This window comes from Cervus canadensis, chromosome 29, assembly GCF_019320065.1.
Source record: "Cervus canadensis isolate Bull #8, Minnesota chromosome 29, ASM1932006v1, whole genome shotgun sequence".
In the NCBI taxonomy this organism is placed as follows: Eukaryota; Metazoa; Chordata; class Mammalia; order Artiodactyla; family Cervidae; genus Cervus; species Cervus canadensis.
The window spans coordinates 32,182,819-32,201,107 of record NC_057414.1 but is presented as its reverse complement, the minus strand read 5'-3'; the positions used below and the strand labels follow the sequence as shown (position 1 = coordinate 32,201,107).

At 43.7% G+C, this 18,289-nt stretch overlaps 1 protein-coding gene and 1 long non-coding RNA gene across 7 annotated transcripts in view; one reads left to right on the top strand and one right to left on the bottom strand.

Moving 5' to 3' along the window:
• OPCML (opioid binding protein/cell adhesion molecule like) overlaps nt 1-18,289 on the bottom strand; it is a 1,016,949-nt gene that overhangs the window by 77,749 nt on the left and 920,911 nt on the right. The gene's annotated exons all lie outside the window — the stretch shown is intronic.
• On the top strand, nt 6,189-8,343 carry LOC122431084. Its single transcript, XR_006266433.1, has 3 exons — nt 6,189-6,252; nt 7,290-7,461; nt 8,074-8,343. It is a non-coding gene; the product is annotated as an uncharacterized LOC122431084 (long non-coding RNA).

The window sequence follows — 18,289 nt, the reverse complement described above, 5'->3', positions numbered from 1 at the left end:
AATGATGCTGTTAAAGTGATGTACTCAATATGCCAGCGAATTGGGAAAACTCAGCAGTGGCCACAGGACTGGAAAAGGTCAGTTTTCATTTCAATCCCAAAGAAAAGCAATGCCAAAGAATGTTCAAACTACCACACAATTGCACTCATCTCACACACTGGCAAAATAATTCTCAAAATTCTATAAGTGAGGCTTCAACAGTACATGAACCAAGAACGTCCAGATGTTCAAGCTGGATTTAGAAAAGGCAGAGGAACCAGACACCAAATTGTCAACATCTGTTGGATCATAGAAAAAGCAAAAGAGAGTTCCAGAAAAACATCTACTTCTGATTTATTGACTATGTCAAAGCCTTTGACTGTGTGGATCACAACAAACTGTAGAAAATTCTTAAAGAGATGGGAATACTAGACTACCTTATGTGCCTCCTGAGAAATCTGTATGCAGCTTAAGAAGCAACAGTTAGAACCAGACATGGAACAATGGACTGGTTCCAAATTGGGAAAGGAGTTAGCTTATTTAACTTATGTGTAGAGTACATCATGCAAAATGCCAGACAGGATGAAGCACAAGCTGGAATCAAGATTTCCAGGAGAAATATCAATAACCTCAGGTATGCAGATGATACCACCCTTATGGCAGAAAGTGAAGAGGAACTAAACAGCCTCTTGATGAGAGTGAAAGAGGAGAGTGAAAAAGCTGGCTTAAAACTCAACAATCAGAAAACTAAGATCATGGCATCCATTCCCATCATTTCATGGCAAATAGATGGGGAAACACTGGAAACAGTGAGGGACTTTATTTTGGGGGGTTCCAAAATCACTGCAGTTGGTGACTGCAGCCATGAAATTAAAAGATGCTTCCTCCTTAGAAGAAAAGCTATGACTGACCTAGACAGCATATTAAAAGTAGAGACATTGCTTTGCCAACAAAGTTCCATCTAGTCAAAGCTATAGTTTTTCCAGTAGTCATGTATGGATGTGAGAGTTGGGCCATAAAGAAATCTGAGTGTCAAAGAATTGATGCTTTGAGCTGTGGTGTTGGAGAAGACTCTTGAAAGTCCCTTGGACAGCAAGGAGATCAAACCAGTCAATCCTAAAGGAAATCAATCCTGAAAATTCATTGGAAGGACTGATGCTAAAGCCGAGACTCCAATACTTTGGCCACCTGCTGCGAAGAACTGACTCATTGGAAAAGACCCTGATGCTGGGAAAGATTGAAGGCAGGAGGAGAAGGGGATGACAGAAGTTGAGATGGTTGGATGGCATCACCAACTCGATGGACATGAGTTTGAGCATACTCTGAGAGTTGGTGATGGACAGGGAGGCCTGGTGTGCTGCAGTTCATGGGGTTGCAAAGAGTCAGACACGACTGAGCAACTGAACTGAACTGAACTGAACTGATTATCCACTTTTGGTTTTATAAACTTTGAGGAAGCCAACAATTCAGTATGGTTATATACAAACTGAATAATAAAATTATCTCTGTGTATGGATATACATCTATAGTATATGATATTTATGGAATAATTTTTATATAATGTTGATAGTAATGGAAAATGGTACACTTTGGAAAAGCATTTGGAAATTTCTCATAAAGTCAAGTGTAAACCTATATGACTTATCAATTCTACTCTTAAGTATTTACCCAAGAGAATTAAAAATACATGTCCATGAGAGGACCAGCTACATAGCAGCTTTATTCATAAAAGTAGAAACAATCATTGTGCATTAGCTGGCAAATAAACAAGCAAATACTGGTATATTCATATAATGGAACACCACTTAGCAACAACAAACAAACTTCTAGAGAAAAACATGAATGAGACACAAAAGCTGAGTGAAAGGAGGCTGAAACAAAAATATGTAGTCTCAGACTGTATACATTTTGTTTATTTTTCTAGAATATAAATACATTGTGTGTTATGTGTGCTTATGAAACTCTAGAGAAAAGTCTACTACATAGTAGCTGAAAGAAGGTCAGTGTTTGTCTCAAGTTGGGGTGGAGATGAGATTTGCATATGAAAATAAGGAGACTTTTTGAATTGAAGGGAATATGCTGTATCTTAATTAAGGTGGTGGTTACAGCCATGTATACATTTGTCAAAACTCACTAGTTATAGCTGGAGGAGGAAATGGCAACCCACTCCAGTATTATTGCCTGGAGAATCCCATGGACAGGGAAGCCTGGCGGGCTACAGCCCAGGGGACCACTGAGTCAGACACGACTGAGTGACTGAGTGTGTTCACACCAGTTATGGAGGGATCTGGAGGGTATTATGCCAAGTGAAACAGGTCAAACCAAGACAAATGCTGTATGATCTTACTTATATGGAGAATCTAAAATATTAAAAACACACACACACACAACTCATAGAAAGTTATCAGATTTGTGGTTATCAGAGGTAGGGAGGGAGGTGGAAGATTGGATGAAGGTGGTCAAATGGTGCAAACTTCCACGTATAAGATAAATAAACTCTGAGGAAGTAGTGTACAATATGGTGACTATAGCTAACATTACTGAATGGTATGTTTGAAAGTTGCTAAGAGAGTAGACTGTAAAAGTTCCCTTTATGAGAAAAAAAAAATCTAGGTAAATGAGGGGATGAGTGTTAACTAAACTTACTGTGTTGACCTATGCATGCCCTTGTGCTGTATACCTTAAAATTATTCAGGGTTTTATGTTGATTATAGCTCAATAAAGTTGGGAGAAAAAAACCCTCACTGGTCCACACTGAAAATGTGTGCATTTTATTTTGTGTAAGTTATGAAAATACAAAAATTGACTTTTTAAAAAAGACCATGTTCTTACTTTCTATTCACTGCCTATTCAGCAGCTTATGATTTGCCTTCCATACCCTACATAAACCTCATCTCACATCAGGGTCATGTGGATAGAAATGCATACATACATATATAACGAAGTATAGATGTTGTCTTGGTTCTGAGGCTTTGTGTTGATCAGGATAATGAGTAGAGCTGCAGAATCAGGAGTTAGCAAGCTAGGTCAATTTACCTTAGAAAGTTAAGCTATCACTGGACCAAGAGAAGATAGATATATAGTTTAGGTAAGAAAGCAGAGATCTGATTGCGTACAGCAGTGATCCTCAACATTTTTGGCACCAGGGACCGATTTCATGGAAGATAATTTTTCCATGGACCAGGGGTGGTGGAGATGGTTTCAGGATGATTAAATGCATTACATTTATCGTGAACTTTACTTCTATTGCTATTACATCAGCTCCACCTCAGACGTTAGTCATTAGATCTTGGAGGTTCAGAACCCCTGATCTAGGGTTTTCATTAGATACAGAGAAAAGACTGGTAAAAACATCATTCAACTATTTTACTAGCTGTTATATAACACTTGTTGGGGCCACTTTGAAAGATTTTGGTAAAGAGTTAGCTTGTGTTAAAATATGTTTATTCTCTTCTTGTGACCAAACTTGATTCCTTGTAATGCAAAGTTATCATTGGACCGGCTACACGTGGTCCTAAATTTTATTCAGGTTACAAAAATTTCACTTTCTAAACTCCAGCAACACTAGGCTGCTCATACATTCCCAATTACACCATGTAAATTCTTCAGTTCAGTCACTCAGTCATGTCCAATTCTTTGTGACCCCATGGACGGCAGCACACCAGGCTTCCCTGTCCTTCACCATCTCCCTGAGTTTGCTCAAACTCATGTCCATCGAGTTGGTGATGCCATCCAACCATCTCATCCTCTGTCATCCCCTTCTCCTCCTGCATTCAATCATTCTCAGCATCAGGGTTTTTTCCAATGAGTCAGTTATTCACATCAGGTGGCCAAAATATAGGAGTTTCAACTTCAGCATCAGTCCTTCCAATGAATATTTAGGACGAATTTCCTTTAGGATTGACTGGTTTGATCTCCTTGCAGTCCAAGGGACTCTCAAGAGTCTTCTCCAACACCATAGTTCAAAAGCATCAATTCTTTAGTGCTCAACTTTCTTTATAGTCCAACTCTCACATCCATATATGACTACTGGAAAAACCATAGTTTTGACTAGATGGACTTTGTCAGCAAAGTAATGTCTCTGCTCTTTAAGATGCTGTCTAGGTTGGTCATGTAAGTTCTTATTTCTACATTTTTTATTTTGCTGTCTTCACCACCTGGGATATTTTTCTTCTCCTCCTCCTCACTCATACTGTTCCCTTTCCTTTGACTAAACTCTGACCGATTTTTGAGTCATATTAGTAGTCACCTCTTCAGGAGGCCATCCCTGACTCTCCCATATTTCCCAGTTGGATGCAATGATCCTGTTCTGTGAACACACATGTACCACATTGCACTGTAACTATATATTACCATGCCTGCATCTTTCACTAAATGCAGCTCCTTGAGGAACAGTATCCTGCTATTTATCCTTCTAACCCCATCATCACACACAGTACCTGACACATAAGATCCACTCACTAATTCTTTCTTGAGTAATTGAACAAGTGCATAAATAAATAAATAATTGAAACAATGTTGTTTCCGGTGGCCATCAGTTTAACCAGTCCCGGTTCCCTCTGTAAAATGCATAGGTTACTCCCTGTATTAATTTATTTTTCTGCCCACATTTAGACAGAAAGTCTTTGTGAACACCATATGAGATTAAATCAACGTGGCAAGTCACTACGTTTAAGGGATGATTTTGGTGATGACAGGGGTGACAATGATGGCGATGTCATTGCAGTGTTTTACAGGATCAAATGTGTAGTCAAATGCAATAAGAGGTCAAGAGGGTCGTGAACAAAGACTTGGCTGGTACCAATGGACAGGAGTAGTCATGCAGGATGTCCAGAGAGACAAAGCTGGAAGGATCCGAATGGAAAAGGTGGGGGAGGGGCATGGTAAATTGGGAGTTTGGGATTAACATAGACACACTACTGTACATAATATGGGCTTCCCAGGTGGTGCAAGTGGTAAAGAACAGGCCTGCCAATGCAGGAGACCTAAAGGATGCAGGTTTGATCCCTGGGTTGGGAATATCCCCTGGAGGAGGGCATAACAACCCACTCCGGTATTCTTGCCTGGAGAATCGCATGGACAGAGGAGCCTGGTGGGTTACAGTCCATCGGGTTGCAAAGAGTCAGACATGACTGAAGATACCTAGCACACACACATAGATACAATAGACAGCCAATAAGGATCTACTATATAGCACAGGGAACTCTACACTGTATTCTGTAATTATTTATATGGGAAAATAATCTGAAAAATAATGATATATGTGTATACATATGTCCTGTTAAATTGTTTCAGTTGTGTCCAACTCTTTGCAACCCCATGGACTGTAGCCCTCCAGGCTCCTCTGTCCATGGGATTCTCCAGGCAAGAATACTGGAGTGGTTGCTATGCCCTCCTCCAGGGGATCTTCCAGACCCAGGGATCAAACCCATGTCTCCTGCATTGTAGGCAGATTCTTTACTGCAAAGCCACCAGGAAAACCTGTGTGTGTGTATGTGTGTATTCAGTTTGCTGAATACTTGCAACTTTAAGGGGAAGAAAAAGAAGCATAAATAGATCTTAAGAACAAAGGCAGGTGAGATGTGATTGCACAGGTCAGGCAATCTGCTGCAGCAATGCCATGAGATATGGACATGCAGGCGGGCCAGTCAGATGCCTCAGCACAAAGGTGTCTCCTGGTCCCTTTTGGAATCCTGCTGGGCACTAGACCACCTGGGCTCCCAGGAGTGCAGCTCCAGCTGGAGGTGGCTCCTGAAGCTCCAGGTACATTTCACCTTAGCTGCCGTCAGACATGCTGGAAACACTGGGAGATTCTTAAACTACAGCTCGAAGTGTGTGGCCATGCCTTTGCTCCAGCCCCCTTCTGGCCCCTGGAGACAGGAAGTGCTGAGGGAAAGATACTCAGAGGGTTGCCGGCAGCCTGGAGCAGAGGCAGGAGTCAGAAGACTGGGGGGATGCTGGGAGGGGGAGAGGGAATGGCAAGGGGTGCAGCCTGGCCCGGGAGGAGGAACCTCCAGATACCCTGGGGACTGATATCCGGTGGACCCCTGCAGCCAGCGATACTCTGAAAATAAGGCTCCTTCCTTCATTAGCAGTGCTGGGAGCATCCTTGCTGCCCACAAGGGAGACAAAGCCTTTCACTGCAGATGTAATTACTGCATCCGGTTCCAAGCGTGCAGGGACACATAAGCAGGGGCTCAGTGGAGCAGGAGGAGGCCCGAGGGAGTCCTGAGCAGAAAGCATTTCTGGACGGCAGTGCTGTGGAGAGGGGAGGTAAGCTGAACAGAAGGAGGGTGGGGAGGAAGAGAATTCTGGAAGCAGAGGACAGGCAGTTCTGATTACATCAGTTACTTCACTAAACGCTGCTCTTAGGAAGCAAAATCATCCAGAGAATCATTAAAAGAAACCATTTCTAGCACCCCCAAGGGAGTGACTCACCAGTAAGTGATTCTGGAGTGGGGAAACTGTTGATAAAATAAGAAAAGGGAAAAACAAAATGAAAAGACAGGAAAGGCTTCAGTGCCCACCTCTTCTCACTAATGAGGCTTTGCAGGCTGCCAGGAGTGGGGTGAGGCCCTTGGGCTTTGCTTCAGGTGGTCCAGGGGAGCTCAGATTCCCACACCTCCTCACAGCTCTAGTTCCTGAGTGCGGGAGTCATTCACAGCCTCCAGCTGGGAAGCCCAGATTCAAAGCGGCAACTCTTTTCGCTTCAAGATTTCACTTCACCTTGATCCCTCTCACGTCCAGTGGGGGTTCCCTCTCAGAGGCTGGGTCATTTGAAGACTGGAGGGCCCCTCTCCAATTAAATCCTCCACTTTATATCACAATGTGACTTCCTGTCTCCTCCATCCATCCCTCCTCTGCCTCTCATAGGAACAAAGGCAGTAATTAAGCACGGTCACTATCTTGAAGGGCTTTCCTCATAGCTCAGTTGGTAAAGAATTCGCCCTCAGTGCAGGAGACCCTGGTTTGATTCCTGGGTCGGGAAGATCCCCTGGAGAAGGGATAGGCTACCCACTCCAGTATTCTTGGGCTTCCCTTGTGACTCAGGTGATAACGAATCTGCCTGCAATGTGGGAGACCTGGGTTTGATCCCTGGGTTGGGAAGATTCCCTGGAGAAGGGAAAGGCTACCCACTCCAGTATTCTGGCTTGGAGAATTCCATGGACTGTGTAGTCCATGGGGTCACAAAGAGTCAGACACGACTGAGGGACTTTCACTTTCACTCACTTTCACTATCTTGAAGAAGGAAAGAATGTCCCCCACCTCTGCCATCCTTTCTAGAGTCACACCTTGACCTCTTCCCTCAGGAGGCAGGACCTGGCACTGGGGAAGCCTACGACGGCAGGTGCCCTGAGGATGAAGACTGGATGGAGACGTTGCAGGGATGGGAGCCCAAAATTGCGGCATTTCACAGATTCATGAGCATAAGATGCTAAATTCACTCGCACGGTATATCCAAACTGAACTGTACATGCCAAGGTGAGTCATCCCCACTCCTCGTGTGCACTCTGTTTATAAAGCTACCGAGCTTTCCAGCACAAGCCAGAGGTTCTCCACAAGGACAGGGTGGGTCAGGAGATGAGGACCACCTTCCACATCATGGGTCACCACCCGCTGGAGACCCAGCCTGGGGGAAGCCTCGCTCTTGGGTAAAAATATGGCATAAAGAAACCTCAGCAGTAAGACTACCTGGTGTCCGGCATGGTGGGCAGTTTTAGAGAAGAATGGACTAGGAGAGATGGTGGGGAAAAGAGAGAAAAGCATGGGATAAGACTAGAAGTGCCCCCAACCTTCTAATGCAGATCAGACTTGAGTGTCTGTGAAACCAAGCAGGACCCTGTGGGGCTCCAGGCCATGAAAGCCTTTCTGTGTCCCCTATTTCTTGACTATTGAAAATAGGCTTCATTCAGCCTCGGTGACTTTCCCGAGTTCCAATAGGCAGATTCAAACAGTGGCTAGTAGAGAAGGGCCGGGGGGGATATGCAGTGATAAGGAAGGAGCAGTCAAGGAACAACAGCGAGCCTTGCGGGGCAGGGTCCTGCTTCCCCCTCAAGGGATACACAGAAATATTATTTTTGAGCTGTTTTGCAGATACTGAAACCCCCTCCAAGTGGAAACAGTTAACTGTGTGCTGCCCACAAGCACTAGACCGCAAATGCTTTGGGACAAGAAGGTTGATGATGCTGACTCCTCCGAGTTACCTCCCCACCAACCAATCAGAAGAATTTCCATGAGCCGATCATACCCTCCTCTTTGCACCATTACTATAAAACTCCTCACTACCACCTCCAGGTTGAGACACAGTTTTGAGGGCATCAGCCCACTGTAGTCCCCTTCGCTTGGCAAAGCAATGAAGCTATCCTTTTCTAATGAACCTGAAACTCTGTCTGTGAGATTTAATTTGATGTTGGGGTTCAGAGGTTGCATTCAGCTTCACCTTCCCCACCCAGTCTTCACTCCATGCACCAAACTCCCCCTTTACCTCCCAGACATTGCTTCCTAACATCTGGAGGCTAGTCTCAGAGGACCTCTGCTACCCCTACCTGTCCCCTCATTTCCTCTTGGCTTCAATAAGTCAGGTACAGGACTGACGGGTAAGCATTCAGTCATTCAAAGGTGGCCTGTAATCGCAGGCATTGTGCCAGGTGCTGGGAACATCACCAGTGTTTAAACCCCTTACCTGTTCTCTTCTGTGTGGGGAGGGGAGAGCTATCTTCTCTGGGTGGGATGGATCTTAGCATCTCAAGGAAAAGTCAGTGAACCTGTGAGTCAGTTGATTAAGGTAAACCACGCCTTTGATCCCAGAGCAGCCAGAGAGCTGGGCAAGTACTGAGGCTGGCGGATGCCGCTCTTTCATCCTCAGTGGCAAGCCTGCTCCACAGCCCATGGGATCACCTGGATGGATGCTGTGTACGTGATGTACTGAGGTGGTGATGAACCCTTGGTCATCACTGATTGCTTCAAGACCCAGAGCCACAGTCCATGGGCCTATCTCAGCCGGATTCTAACTGATTTAAATGTGGAATCCCCTTAGCAACCCAGAGCTCCTTAGTCAACTCCCAGGGTCTCCCGACTCCCATGGGTCCCTGACTCATGATGGAGGTAGTGGCCTTGAAATTAACCAGGAACCCCTGGCAGCTCCCTCACTGCCTGCTTTCTATAAAGAAGAGCCTTTCCCTGGTGGTGAGACCCCTACCACACCACATGGCAACATCATGTTTACGAGTCCTTCCCCACTCCCCTCTGAGCTCAAAGCAGGGAGCGTACTCTGCTCAACTGGCTCACACACTGCCTGTCCAGCACGTGGTGAATTTAACCAGAACTACTTTGGCTTTAAATAGTAGAGACCCAATTTAAAACAGTTGGAGCAAGAACAGGCGATTGAGAGGAACTGTGGTCCTAGAGATGTAGAGGCTTTTAGGAAGAGATGTAAACTGCAGGGCAGAAGGAATACTAAGAGGTACAAGTGCTCGTGGCTGGCCCTGAGATGCTTCCCATCCACCATCAAGGGTGCCCATCCGGGAAGTAGGGAGGAAGCTAACTTCTTTGATGTTCCTTCAACAGCTGTCCAGATGTAGGAGCTCCGTACCTAAATTAAAGTCTATTATTTCCAGAGGTGGCCAAGGTGCGTGAGTGTGAAGCCAGGCTGGTTATTTTCTACTGAAGCCTACAATTTTTGTTCAGCAGCAAAAGTCACTGTGGACCCACCGCTGAGGCCAATTAGATCTACAGCACTTATAAAGCTGGTCTCAATTTTATCACTGTCCAACTGATTTCAATGGCATAATTTGATATCGCAACAGCGTAGTGAATGCTTTGTAACAGACGGCAGGCAGCCCTGGATGCCTTTCCAATTCTAATTTTACTTTTGAGTTTAGTTGGGATTTTTACTTGTGAGATACATGTTAATATCCCTTCTTACATTATCATCTAAAGAGTATTTGGAATAGATACTTCCAAATTCCCTTTACCCTTCCTCTGTAAAGAAGCATATTGCTACTGACTCCTTCCTGGTTGGTAGTGGGGAAATGGAGACAAAGGTTTAGTGATCCGGCAGATTTACATAGATAATGAGTAGATCAGACATGCATGTTCCTGGTTAAATCCTGACACCAGAACATCTCATTTTTGCATATTCTAGTGACTTTAGAATAAAGACCAAATTCTGTAAATGGCTCTGTATGATCCAGCCCCCAACTCCCCCACCCTAGCCCATGGTCTCTCCTGCTATCTACATATTCAAGATGTGGGTCTTTCAGGTGTATAGATAGCAAAGTGATTCAGTTTCACATACATCATTTTTTTTTTTTCAGATTCTTTTCCCTTATAGGTTATTACAAAATATTGAGTATAGTTCTCTGTACTACACAGTAGGTTGGTTATCTATTTTATATGTAATAGTGAAGGCTTCCCTGGTGCCTCAGACAATAAAGAATCTGCCTGCAATGCAAGAGACTCAGGTTTGATTCCTGGGTGGGGAAGACCCCCTGGAGTAGGAAATGGCAACCCATTCCAGTATTTTTGCCTGGAGAATCCCATGGACAGAGAGCCTGGTTGGCTACTGTCCATGGGCTCACAGAAAATTGGACGTGACTGAGCAGGCATGCACACACAGAGAGTGTGTATCTGTTAATCCCAAACTCCTAATTTATACCCCCTCCTTGCTTTCCCCTTTGTTAACTATTATAAATCAACTATATCTCAATTAAAAGGAAAACTGAAAAAAAGATTACTTTGTCATAGAGGAAAAATGAAAGCTCTCTGCATTAGCAATTAACTCAGGTAAAATGCAACTGAAATATTTCTGATCTTTCCCAGTCATGTGAAAATAAACTTAGGATGAGTTTTCTTCTAATTAAAAAATATGACTTAGAAATAAAAAGACAGGGTTCTTCGTTTCTTGAAAAGCCACACCCCCGTCACCTCAGGGCATTCACACATGCTATTCCCCTCACCTGGAAGGTTTCCAGTTGGCCTGGCTCTATCACAGAATTGTATCCCCATACTTAATTGCTATTCATCTTCTTTTTCTTGGTCATGCAACGTGGCTTGTGGGATCTTAGTTTGCTGACCAGGGATCGAACCCCTGTCCCCAGCAGTGGAAGCATGGAGTCCTAACCACTGAACCCCCAGAGAAGTCCCTCCTATGTCTGTTTCAAGCATCACTATCTCAGGAAAGACTTATCTAGTCTAGCTCACACCACTCTGTCACTCTTCCTTAGAGCAATTGCCATACTCAGAAATTACATATTCTTGATGATCCAGCTAATGACTATCTATCTAGCTCCCTGACTAGACTGTAAGCTCCAACAGGGCAAGAATTACATCTGCTTTGCACATCATTGTTGCTATAGAGGGAAACAAATATTCTTAATGCATCGAACAAAGGAATGAATTAATGCAAAAGAGAGGACACCATCTTACAGCAGATATCAGGTGGCATTTCCAATTCCAATTTTGCATTTGAGTTACTGGGGTTTTTCACTTGGCACTATCGTCATTCAGTCACTCAGTCATGTCTGACTCTCCGACCCCATGGCCTGCAGCACACCAGGCCTCCCTGTCCTTTACTGTTTCCCGGAGTTTGCTCAAACTCATGTCCATTGAGTCAGTGATGCCATCCAGCTACCTCATCCTCTGTCACCCCCTTCTCTTCCTGCCTCAGTCTTTTCCAGCATCAGGGTCTTTTCCAATGAATCAGCTCTTTGCATCAGGTGGCCAAAGAGCTGGAGCTTCAGCTTTAGCATCAGTCCTTCCAGTGAATATTCAGGACTGATTTCCTTTAGGATGGACTGGTTTGATCTTGCTGTCCAAGGGACTCTTAAGAGTCTTCTCCAGCACCACACTTTGAAAGCATCAGTTCTTCAGTGCCCAGCCTCCTTTATGAGCCAACTCTCACATCCGTACATGACTTCTAGAAAAACCACAGCTTTGACTATCTGGATCTTTGTTGGCAAAGTGATACCTGTGCTTTTTTTTTCACTTGGTATAATGCATGTTAATATCCATTCTTATTTTTATAATCTAAGAAGTCCAGGGAAGAAGGTAAGGTTGCCTCAGGGAAGCCTTATTTCTGATCTATATTGTTGACCCACTTGGTGTGAAGACGGTGAGAAGCATTAAGTATAGTCACACATGAAGAATCACAGCTCAGGATCTCATGATGACTTGTGCTAAGGTAAGTTATTTCGTCTGGGCCCATAGGAAGAAAACCCTGGGGATTATTTTATTTCCTAATGAGGGCTTCTCCCCAGGGAGGAAGAGATGAGGGTACTCCCAAGGCGTTGAGCCCACATTCCTAGTTCCCCAGGCTTTAGCTCATCAGGGAGCTAAAGCTCATTTGGAGCCAGGGTCAGGGCCATCAGCGACATCAGCTCCACACTGATGTGGTTGCCCGCATCCCTCTGACAGGATGCTCTGCTCTCCCCCTGCTCACACAAAAGAACTTCAGTCTCCCAAAGAAGAGATTCACAGGGATTTATGACTCAATCAACTCACCCAAAAGGAGCATAAATGGGATTAGTTTTAATATTGTTAAGTTGCAAAAATACAGGCATATGTGCGTGCCAAAGCGAAAATGTACGCAAGCAAAGGAGGAAAACATATGGGTGCCCATATGGCGAAAAGCACATGGCTAGACCTTCACACACTTCTCATTTACAACAAGAACCAAAGTTAGTGAACATAAATTTGCTTTGCAAAAATATGAGAGGAACAGCTTGTTTGCCCATAACTGTTCCACTGAGCAAGATAGGGATAACCTTGATTTCTCAACTCAGACACCCCTTTCTCACACTCCGGGGATTAATTAGGCTCTTCACACAGCTTCAGATTAGAAACAAGGATCCTGGCTGCCTCACAGAGAGACAGAGAAGTGGGCGCAGGACTGGGTGAGCCAGTGGGTCAACTGACAGGCAATCCCATCTGTGGCTGGCACTGGGACCTGGGGTGACTCAGAAGAGAAATGAGGTGGGTGGGTCTCTGCAGGTTTATCTTAACTGAAGCAGAGAAACCATGGAACCTACAGCAGACAATGGCAGGGAAGTGGTTCCCACTCTCAGCACAACGCTGAGTGGCGGCTAGAAACTGTCCAGATGCAAGAAGGTAGGTGTGGAATTAGAGAGGAGAATGTAAGCGCATGGGTGCCCCAGATAACAAGCGGAACTTGATAAAATACATCACTTTATACTGTACCTGTTCAGTCTTTGTATATCAGACAAAGACAGACTTGGAAAACAAAGCCAATGTTCCTTTCACAGATCTTCCACTTTAGTCACCTGTGAGTCATTTGCCATTAACTTTTTCAAGCCTGTTTCTTTGCCTGGGAAATATTTCTTCTCTGACCTATTTTAGAGGCTTGCTATAAGCCCTCTTGAAATGATGCGTGTGGAAATATTTTATAAACAGGACATTCTTACATAAGCATGTTGTTAGCGGAAATCTAGAGGTTCATCTTACTTATGATTCCTGGTTTGCACTTTTTTAATTTGAAGTAATTATGGATTTAATGGCAACCCACTCCAGTACTCTTGTCTGAAAAATCGCAAGGATAGAGCAGCCTGGCAGGCCATAGTCCACGGGTTCTCAAAGAGTTAGACACAACTGAGCTCCTAAGCACACACACATACAAAAGGTTGCAAAGATAGTAGAGAGAGGTTTGTGTGCTCATCGCCAGCTCCCCCAATGGTGGAATCTTTTCTAATTAAAGCACGCCGTTAAGGCTAGGTGATTGATTGGGCACGCCACAGTTAATCACGTGATGGGGCTGATATATATATATATATATTTTTTGGATGTACCCATTTTTTATACCTTTGTGTCTAATTCTAACATTTCATCATGCATATCGATTCATCTAACTACCCCACCAACCGAGGCATGGAGCTGTCTCCTCACGGCAAAGCAACTGCTTTGAATAACTTCTCTCCCTCCCCTGCCCCAACTGCTGGCCATCACTGAGAGGTTGTGCATCTTGACACTTTTTCCATTTAGGGACTGTTTTAAAAGTGGAATCATACAGCATCCTACCCTTTGACAATGACTCTGTGCATTCCTATAATGCCCTTGGGTCTACCTATGATGTCAACTGACATAATAGTTCATTTACCTTTTATTGCTGAAATACATTTCAAGGTGTGGATGTAACCAGACACCCCTTGAAGGACAAGTGAAGTGAAGTCGTTCAGTCTGTCCGACTCTTTGCTACCCCAAGGACTGGAGCCTACCATGCTCCTCTGTCCATGGGATTTTCCCGGCAAGAGTACTGGAGTGGGTGGCCATTTCCTTCTCCAGAAGATCTTCCTGACCTGGGGATCAAACCTGGGTCTCCCACATTGTAGGCAGACACTTTACTGTCTGAACCACTAGGAAGTCCTTGAAGGACATTTGGACTATTTCCAAGTTTGCCTATTACAAATAAAACTGCTGTGTCATTCTGAATTTTCAGGTGGACCAGGGAGGCATTGAATAACTAATGAATGACTCACGATGTTAAAGAGTAAGAGACAAAGACTGAGGTAGGCATAATAACGCATAATAAGAAAGGCACAATTATAAATATTAGCACTCTCCTTTCAAGGCTACTGGGGCAGTAAATTAGCTAAAACATGTAAAGTGTATAACAGGGCTTGACATACAGAAAGCATGATGTTAACATAACCAGCTCTCAGGATGGCTGTAAGTTACAAGGATTCTAAGGAGAAATTTAAATTAAAACATGGCACAGTGGCGATTTAGAACACTGTTGGTAACTCGTGTATGTGTGGCCAGTGCAATTATAATGGTCCTGCTAATCATCTGAGGAAGTTGGCATAAATAGCCCCATTCTGCAGTCTAGGAGATTGGGGATCCTGGAGATGATGTGATTTTTCTAAAGTCACTCAGTTACCTGCTTGGGCCAGATTTCAATCCCAGGTTATAAGAATCTGAAGGGTAGCTCTATCTAGAAGCTGAAGCTCCGATACTTTGGCCACCTGATGCGAAGAGCTGACTCACTGGAAAAGACCCCGATGTTGGGAAAGATTGAGGGCAGGATGAGAAGGGGTCAACAGAGGATGAGATGGTTGGATGGCATCATCAACTCAATGGACACGAGTTTGAGCAAACTCTGGGAGGTAGGGAAGGACAGGAAAGCCTGGAATGCTGCAGTCCTTGGAGTCGCAGAGTCAGACACGACTAAGTGACTGAACAACAACAATCTAGAAGCTAACCCTGCCAGCCACGAGGAGTTGACACCTATACATGAGTATGAGTTGGTGCTTCCTTTATTTGGAATGTGAGGGACTTGGTAATTTCTTTTAAGACTTTCTTCTCAAGGACATCCAGCATGAAAAATAAGAGTTGGAGTAGAAACATTCTGGGACCAGTATATCTGCTAACCTCAACACCTGGCAGAGAGGACAGGAGAGAGACAGACCTGCTCAGCTAGGTCAGGACCAAGGATGAGGATTTTGCTGGAACTATCCCTCTTAGATGGAATTCACTTGTCTAGCACTGTCATATCCAGAACAAAGCTGCACACACTCCCCCCGGGATATGCGTGTGCTTGCTAAGTCAGTTCAGTCATGTCTGACTCTGCGACCCCATGGACTGTAGCCCTCCAGGGGCCTCTGTCCATGGGATTTTCCAGGCAAGAATACCGGGCCCTCCTCTAGGGGACCTTCTAGACCCGGAAGTCTAACCCACATCTCTTACATCTACTGCATTGGCAGGCAGGTTCTTTTCCACTAGCGCCACCTGGGAAGCCCCAGGATATGTGTGAAGTGAAGTGAAGTGAAGTCGCTCAGTCGTGTCCGACTCTTTGTGACCCCATGGACTGTAACCTACCAGGATCCTCAGTCCATGGAATTTTCCAGGCAAGAATACTGGAGTGTGTTGCCATTTCCTTCTCCAGGGGATCTTCCCGACCCAGGGATCGAACCTGGGTCTCCTAGACTGTAGGCAGACACTTTACCGTCTGAGCTACCAGGATATGTGTACTTAACACTTACTCCTTATCTTGTTTTACTTGCTTTTATTTTAGATTAAATAGTCTTTATTCTTTATCCTTTTTACAATAAATTTGAATTTTTTTACTTTTAATGTTTTTAGTTTTTATGTTTTTGCTTGATTTTTAAAATCTTTTGTTTTTGATTAAATATAAAAAATACAGTTGTCTAACACAACATTGTAAAGCCACTATACCTCCAATAAAATTTAAAAAATAAAAAATAAAGATTATGTTATGGAGACAAAGCTATCACTTATTCTTGAAAGCTCCAAGTTTTTCCTCAGAGAATGCCCTCCCCTACCACGACCTTCTTAGTCAGGACTCATCAACTTGGTTTTGTGGGCTTTTTTTTTTCCCCCCAAGGAGGAATTAAAAATACTTTATCTGTGAATTCAGAAACACACACAAGTTATCTTTACAGTTCAGTTTACTATATAGAAATCATTTGGGTTTTATATTTTCAGTTAAATTCTTAACTGAGATTACAATATTGTTTTTAAAAAAAAACATTGCTACATTAATTTAGTACTTTTTGTAGCATACCAAACTGAAATGAATGTGAAAGTGCTAGTCACTAAGTCACGTCAGACTCCTGCGACCCCAAGGTCTATAGGTTGTCAGGCTCCTCTGTCCATGGGATTCTCCAGGCAAGAATACTGGAGGGGGTTGCATTCCCTTCTCCAGGGGATCTTCCTGACCCAGGGATCGAACCCAAGTCTCCTGCATTGCAGGTGGATTCTTTACCATTGAGCCACCAGCAATACATACAGATGTTCAAACTTCAGATTTATGGCACACAGTCTTCAAATACAACACAGACATTCCTTAAAGTTACCATATCATTCACATGTCATACTCGCAATTCTGAGCTGTTATACACAGAATAGCTCTCCTTTAAATACGGCAAAATTGACTGCCATGAAGCTCAAAGTTGTATAATCAAGCCAAGGACTCAAAGTTTTGCCATCTCTTAAAAGATTTGGCATTTATGGACCAAAATGCACAACATGTAAAGAAGGTTAGGAACAATTCCTCCTCCTTATTACAGTTTATAAAAAAGAGAGAGAAAGAGAAGTAGATAGAAAAAAATGCAGATGCTAAAAGGCACACATGGCTTTAGGAAGCATTGATAATTCTGATACGAGAGAAGGAAGGAGAGACAGAAGAGCTATAAAAAACTGAAACAACAATTTAAACAGTATTTTAGGGCCATGTTAGTCGTTATCCAGACCTCAAACACTGAAGCACAAACAATTGATATGTACGATGTTATTACAGGTTTTAAAAGGAGGCCAAATGACACCCACTCTACTCAAGAAAACAGAGAAGCCTGTAATACATTTTTAAACTGCTTCCATCAACGACCACTCAAGTTAAGGCATAAAGGAGTCAGCTTCAGTTACTTGGAAAACTCACTTCTGTGAAATTGCTCACTCTCTTGTTCCCTGAGGTATTACTGTATATGAATCGACTGTAGCAGCAACTCACTCACAGGTGAATAGCTGTCATTTTTAAACCTCCATGGAGAGGACACAGAAAAGAAGACTTTATTATCCCTCCCAAACATCTGGCCTTTCCAAACATGCCCTGGAAATGGGACGAGGTATGGAGGCACTGCAGCGGGGTACATGGCACCTTGAAAGAAGACCCTCCTTCCAACCCCACAGCCTGGCCTCCCTCCTCCCACATGGTTTTCACATGACTCACATTTTTACATTCCATGAACGCTGCTTCTCCATCCTTCCAGAAGGGAAAAGAAAATCATTCTTGGAACCTACCTGTCCCACCATGTATCCCAAACACACTGGCCCCTTGCCTGTCCACTTCGCTGGCCTGCCCCGGGACCTGCCCATTTTCCCCTGGCCTGGGATTCCAGCATGATCCTAGTTTCTAAGCTGCAGATCACTCAGAGCATATTTCCATGTGTGTGAAGTCTATTAAACAAGTGCCACATTCTCTAGTAAATCCAATAAATACCTAAAATAAATCCAATAAGTACCTAAAATAAAAATCTAAAATACGAAAACCTAAAATTCGGAAATAAAACCTAAAAATACCTAAAAAATCAAGTTACTTTAAAGGGGCTCCAAGGAAAGTGGCAATGATGGGTACATTGACATCATGGAAACTGGCAAATGCCACCAGGACTCCCTTCCCTGCCCACCCTGAGCCCCAGTCAATTTTTAACATTTACCAGCAGTATGACCTAAAACTCTGCCTTTTTCAGCTATCATTTTGGGCATAGATCATATTCCTGTGTTTTGAGCTGAAATTTTCGTTCATTGTGTCTATGTAATTTTTTTTAAGATTTTTTTTTTG